This window comes from Bombyx mori, chromosome 24 (assembly GCF_030269925.1).
Source record: "Bombyx mori chromosome 24, ASM3026992v2".
In the NCBI taxonomy this organism is placed as follows: Eukaryota; Metazoa; Arthropoda; class Insecta; order Lepidoptera; family Bombycidae; genus Bombyx; species Bombyx mori.
The window spans coordinates 16,002,455-16,009,603 of NC_085130.1; the positions used below are offsets into that span (position 1 = coordinate 16,002,455).

The 7,149-nt window shown below is 34.0% G+C and overlaps 1 protein-coding gene across 2 annotated transcripts in view; it reads right to left on the minus strand.

Annotated features, from left to right (window-relative positions):
- Window positions 1-4,090, minus strand: part of LOC101735872 (single-minded homolog 1) — a 101,662-nt gene extending 97,572 nt beyond the window's left edge. For both annotated transcript variants that reach the window (XM_012690620.4, XM_021348204.3), the window contains exon 1: window positions 3,682-4,090. The gene's annotated coding sequence lies outside the window, so the exon portion shown is untranslated. The remainder of the gene's footprint in view (window positions 1-3,681) is intronic.
- Window positions 4,091-7,149: the final 3,059 nt, after the last annotated feature.

The following is a 7,149-nucleotide window of genomic DNA, read 5'->3' on the forward strand; positions in this document are numbered from 1 at the left end:
CACTTCCGGTTTGAGCCCCGTGAGCTCATCTTCGAACTCAGCTTCGAATTTCGTCAGATTCGAAGACTGCTCATTCTCTAGTGCCGGCCTCTCTGTATTGTGACATACGCGTTCGTATATATATGTTACCGGCAATCTGTATGATTCAGGTATTCTATACAATACCTAGGCAATGTTTATAATACCTAAAATGTTAAGGTAATGTATGAAATATTTTCCATTTTGTATTTTGCCTAGGCATTCTATACAATACCGAATGCGCTGCCGGCAATATGTGTAAAAGACGAGAGCAGAGAAGGAGGAGTGCTCAAAATGTCACAATAGTTCTTCATGTAAAAATAAATAAATATTTTTTACTTACTGTATTCTGAGAAGCCGGTAGATCTACTTCCTATTTTTAATAGAATTTTTTGTTGCCTAAGCTTTTTAACTGATTACTTATGAGTAAATTAGATTGTGTTAGTTAACCTAGAAGAATTTTAAGTTCAATGCTGTTTAATTGTGATTTTATTATAAATACCTACCGTTGAATAAAGATTGTTATTAATTAGAACTAACTATTTACTAATTGTTAAATTTTATAAAGTTGATTTTAAGAAAATCTAATGTGTTATTTTTGTCTGTCATTTTATAATACCTACCCTTCTTACTTACTTACTTAACATTGATAAATACAGGCCCAAATATAGTTATTTTACACATTGCCGGTGGACCGGCAGGAGTACCTAAGTATAGAGTACTATACAATACCTAGGAATTGTATATATTACAGAGCTAAAGTATATAGTGGAAAATAATATTCATAATATGTCATACATTACCTAGGTATTGTATAGAATACCTGAATTATACAGATTACCGGTAACATATACAGAAATAGGTACTTTATTTTTATCTGAGTTGAAAGGGGGGAATTGCATATCTGCTATACACGTGGAATAAATAAAACTGTGAACTAGACGTCAACTAAACGAGTGTGTTTCACGGATTAATTCAATAAACCTTTTTTTTAAATAGGCCTTAAATAGGATGGTGAGCGGTTACCGTCGCCCATGGACTTCAGCAATGCTAGGGGCAGAGCCAAGCTGCTACGTATCAAACCTACTGCAAGCAACAAACTTTCTGTAAATAGTAAGTCGCGAATTTCTTAATAATTATTGTGTCGTCGAGTGACAAAAATTTGAGATCCACTGGACTTTGAAGACAGCTAATTAAGGCCGTGATTATTTGGATTTACTGCAACATCGAATAAAAATAACAGTCTTTAAATGACTTTTGGAATGCGAGGTGTGTTTTTATTTAATCAATATTGTGATTTTTTCCACTAGCGGGGGAACAGAGTTGTCGAAATTCGACTATAGGTATATAACCTACCTATTATTATTATGGTTCTATTGCCAAACACTATTATACTTTTATAATCACAGATTGTGCCTTCTATGATCACAGAAGACTACACTATAGACAAATAATATTAAAGACAAACAATATTTAATCTATTCTCAATTCGACCACAGACTTTAAGCAATAACAAAAGTTTGACAATAAACAGAGTATATTTATCTGTGTTGTGTCAAATACATGATAATGTTATTATTTTTTTATTTTTTTTATGGTTGAAGGTTTACTGGTGGCCCGGAGGCCTTTCCAGTTTCACCAGGACAGGTGGGCAAGCAAAGGCTCAGCCAGGAGGGGTGGGATTTACTAACAGCTACCCAAGCGCCTCCGAAGGAGACCTAACAACTCAAGAGTAGCTGCTTCGCGAATGAATCTACTACCGGATCGGAATCGCGACCCGCTGAGAAGATCCGGCGAGAAACTCAGCGAGCATCAGCTCATGAATCATCATGGGTTAGGTTGCACGGCGAACTCTTTGTCGAGTTCGACGAGTACGGTTATGATAATGTTATGTTTTTATTTATTGATTTTAAGGTTATTTTTTAATATAATTTAAAAAAAATATTAACATTCTGCACTCCTTCCCTATATTCTCTATAAGTGTGGGAAGTTTCATACTCCTCCGTCCACGCAATTTTTGTGAAAAGGGATACAAAGTTTTTGCGTCACGTATTAATATACCAATGTCTTATATCGGTAATTGAATATCTTTTTATGTTTAAACATGTAACAATGGTGGCTTAATAACAGTTTAGCGTTTGTCAAAGTTTACAAAGTCGCCGGACGGGGCTTCTCAAAGATTCTACTAAAGTCTTTTAGTAAACAACCACCGTTTTTAACCGACTTCAAAAAAGAAGGAGGTTCTCAACTCGACTGTAGGTATGTTTTTTATGTTTGTTACCTCATAATTTTTGACTGGGTGAATCGATTTTGATGATTCTTTTTTATTAGATAGCTGACGCTTCCCGTCTGGTCTCATTTCAATTTAGTCCAGTTCTCCTAATGGTATCCATAAGCAAACCATATAAATCTTAAATTTGCATTAAGTACGTGCGCGACAAATAGATGAATAACTCAATATCACGCTAACCGATTTCGATGATTTTTGTTTTTAGTGTATATTAATTTGTTTTGGAATATCTTTTTTCTATTTGATGTCGGTTTTTGTTAATTTGCAAAGTTGTATTTTTTATTCGATATAGATGTATGTCAGTGTTGGTTTCCCAAACAAAATATAATCGATATCTAACAAATGCGTTGTTATTCCGCTGATTCGTGTCAATAGTGAAATTTCATTCCGAATTGGCAATAAATGACTATGAAGTATACAAACTTCTTTTATTTCAAATTAAAAATAAAATTAGAAACGGTATGCGCTGGGCGGAGCGGACGCCAATAAAAAACAAATCCGTCGGCCATTTTGAGTTTACAATTTCGCGGCATAGAAAATCTTTTTAAGTTACGTAAATAAATAAATAAAACCTTAATATATAATACCTATTTAATTATTATCATTTTGAACGAGCCATTTATATTGTTTTATATTTTATTGTTTAGAAAACATTCATCCATTGTTCATGTCGAATTTTGTTCTACTAATAATACTTAAGTACTTATTACTTTTTTTCGAATTTCGTTCTTATTAATTTGACTGGCAAAAGAGTCCAGGTTACTGCGGACTACTAGTGTATCACAACCAAAGATGTAATGTGTTTGGATGTTTAGGTATGTGAATATAATCGCTTAGTTTAATTAAGATTTGATTATTTCTAATGTTTTTTTTTTTTTTAGTACCTACGCGAATATTATTAACTTGTAACGCGGCGTTGAAACTTTTTGACGTTGACCTTTTTAAAACTATCGAACCGGACCAATTTTATACGCGCCAAAAACTTTGACATTTCATAACGAAATGCGCTAGATAGGCCGCCATTTTTTCGAGAGCCATAGAAAATTAGTTTTTTTTTTTATATTGCGTAAATAGACGAAGAATGAATTCATAATGTGAATGTCATCACGCCTCTTAAAGTGTGAAGCTTAAGTCATGTCATTTATATCATATAACGGTTATAATACGTACCTAATTGTAATAAGTAAAAGAAAATTTTAAATTAGTGCAACTATTATATATATTTGCTTTTCCAAGTGCATACGGGCTTCGCATTCGACCGCCGTGTCTGAAGCTCATATTCTATCCATTAAGAACACAACGTGGATTCTGCTCATGAATGCTCATGAAGGCTGTTAACTTGTTAGCATGGCTAAATACAAATGAAGCATTACCTTATGGGAATCGAACGAGCGAACGATTATTCCTGAAGCCGCATTCACGAACATAACTGTGCATAGTGCGTCATTCACACACACGATACAAACAAACAGCACACAGAACACTTTGCGAACATTTTTTTATATATATATAAGTACATCCCATTAAAGATATTATTCTATTAAAATCATCACATCGTTAACATTTTTCGAAAACTGATTCTAAATTTGAAATTTCAAAAATTTAATCGACCGCGGCGAACTTAATTTATTTTTGACACATTGTTTTTTTTTTCATTAAACATTTCTCGTTTCCAATAAGCGCGCATAGGTATACGCGACTATCATTTCCAATTGATTCATAGATAGTTTTTTTTTTTTTCTAAAGTTAATTAGGCAAAAGGTGCCTTATCGACGCGATCGTTGTCGGTTGACTGACGGCGGGAGCGGCCGTCCCTCACTTCCAGAGGGAGTTCAGAGGAAGAGGGGGGGATAATCCCGGCCTGCGAGACGCGAGATACGGGACTAAACGCATTATAATTCAACGTTACCTAATACATTTTTATTTTAAGCTTTAGAAACAAATTGGATTATTGTCGCTTACCTTTTTATGTACCTATAGGTACCGATAAGATTTTTTCGTGATTTTTTTTCTCTTTACCGTATTTACTGTGCTTATAAATATAGGTAGGTACATAAAATATAACTTTAATGAACTATTGTTTTTTTTTTCAATAAAAACTTACCTAATCAATTATGATTTGGTGCCTACATATGTTTATGAATAAAAATTAATTCAATATAACTGGATATAAAAAGCTTTACTGCCCACATAATGGCGAGGTTAAGTAGGAAATTTTGCCAGAAAACCATCAGATGGAACGTGATATAGGTTCTTCAGATGTAAAATTATAGAGTAATTAATATAGTAAGATTATGTAGTAGTAGTAGTTTTAATGGGGCCAAACACGTTATCCAAGTTTTTTTTTCTAATTATTTTTCTGCCAAGAACCAATTACAGTTCCGATTTGAACGGCGAGGCAGCAGTTGTCCTGTAAAAACTGAGACCTTAGAACTCATGTCTCTAGATGGATGACGGCATTAACGTTTGATGTCTAAAGGCTCCGGTAAACAATGAAAACCATATGGGCCGTGAGGTCATAGTCCCATGTTTAGTAATTTAAAAAAAAAATTACCCTTCGATCGAAGGAAAATATTTCCAAGATTTATACCTACGGACAGAGTCACGAAGCTGTTTAAAATAATGCGCCTTATATTTGTTGTAACAATGAAATTAATATAAAAAAAAACATTTTCGTTCATTACACAATTTATTTATTTAAAACACTTCACGTATTACTGACTAATTGTTGGTGCATTGAAATATAAATTAAACACTCATACATAAATATATACACAAAAATACCACACATAAAAGTGTAAATATATATATATACATATAAATACAAATACGCACTCTACAAAAACGCACTTAATTTTACATTGAAATCATGAAAACGAAATAAATTTCCCATAATTAGTTCGTTTCAGATATCACAATCTAAATGGTGTTAAAAAAAAACAAATTATAATCTACGATACGAAAATCATAATGACACATTGTAAATAGGTTTTTTTTTTTTCAAACAGCACACCGCCTTAACAGCCTCGAACGGAATGCTCAACAAACACGACAAAAGACGAAGGGAAACCGGTTCTCGAACTTGGTACGTGAAGAACAACAGCGGGAAAAGAAAAAAAAAACGTAATTTGCATTTTGACGTTAGCCTCTTCCCGCCTACACTGAGGCCGCGCTCTGATTGGACGCCGTCGGACCAATCACAGCGCGGCCGGCTGCTTCTAGAATTGGAACACACGGAGTTACGTGAATTCGAGAATTTTCTTTTTTTTGTTGAGTATTTTTTTAAATCTTGTTATTACACAAACATGTTAAATTACCTACAGAAATTTTTGTGAATATTTCGATATTATTTGCTGTTATATCGACTTTTATGTAACCAATGACATATTTGCTAGCTTAACTATGTTTAGGTACCTACATTTTGTTGTTATAATACAATTTAAATGTAAGTAATGATAGTAAATTATAGTATCTAAATGGATATTACTTAAAATAGACGCATTTTTCATGATTTTTATCATTGCTCGAACGGGTGTAGGACCACACGGCTATTCCGATGTTAAGTGGCTGCCGGAATCCATAGACTATAGGTACCTATATAGACTAAATTTTTAAAAAGTTTTTTGTTAGTTTCACACAACTGGATAAATATACACACATTAACATTGAACTCAAAAGAAACTCAAGAAAAAAAAATACATTATAAAAGTGTAGATTAAAATCAAGAGAAAAAAAATCTGCAAATAAAAACTAACAAACAACATCCACATGAGACATGAGGTCGGAGCCTCAATAGTTTAACGTCCGTCTCACATTTCAAACCTCAACGTGTGATTGCTTATTGGCAGAAGTAATAGAGTCGTCCATACCCGAGCGGACTCACAATTAGAGTTGCCAGACGTCCCGTAGGTACCTATTTCCCGGAACGTCCCATATTTTAGGCTCAGTTTAAAATGTCCCGGCCGGACTGACTCTGTCCCGTATTCAAACCATACGATTATAATTTTTAATTATAATTTCAGCGGTAGGCAGCGGCTTGGCTCTGCCCCTGGAATTGCTGAAGTCCATGGGCGACGGTAACCACTCACCATCTGGTGGGCCGTCTGCTCGTCTGCCTACAAGGGCAATAAAAAAAAATTGTATTGATTTTTATAAATATATGTTATAAGAGATAAAAATTTGTTAAAACTGACTCGCGCCTCGAAGAATTATCAAAAAAAAGAGAATGTCACTACATATATAATTTTGTTTTTATTTGTCCAGGATAAATAACGAATTTCCCCGTTTTCTTAAGCATTTGCCCCTTATAGGCTGAAAAAAAATCTGGCAACCCTACTCACAATACAATCACAAATGTATTTAAAGAAAATGCACATCTTTCAATTTTTCAACTTTTTCCGCGCTTGCGCTCTCCGAAAAGCTCGAAAGCTTGAAAAGCACTTCGAAATATTGTGGAATATGTCAATAAAACCATCGGCTATAGAAATGAAGAAATATAAAGTTATAAAATTTATGTCTATTTTTTTTTACTGCTTAGATGGGCGGAGGAGCTCACAGCTCACCTGGTGGTAAGTGGTTACTGGAGCTCATAGACATCTTCTACTCGCTTTTTTAAAGTTCTCGATAGCGTAAAAGTTAACTCAAAATTGTATAGAGTCAAAAGAGCTTCCTTTCTTTTGCCGCCAGGGACGCTGTTGCAACTCCATACACAAATTTGAAATAAATTTTACGCGATCGAGAAGTTAAAAAGAACTCGCACTAAGCACACAGGCCCCTAACTCGGCTGGATAATGATTTTTCTATTTATTATTATTGGAGATTATCATTAAATTTAATAAAGT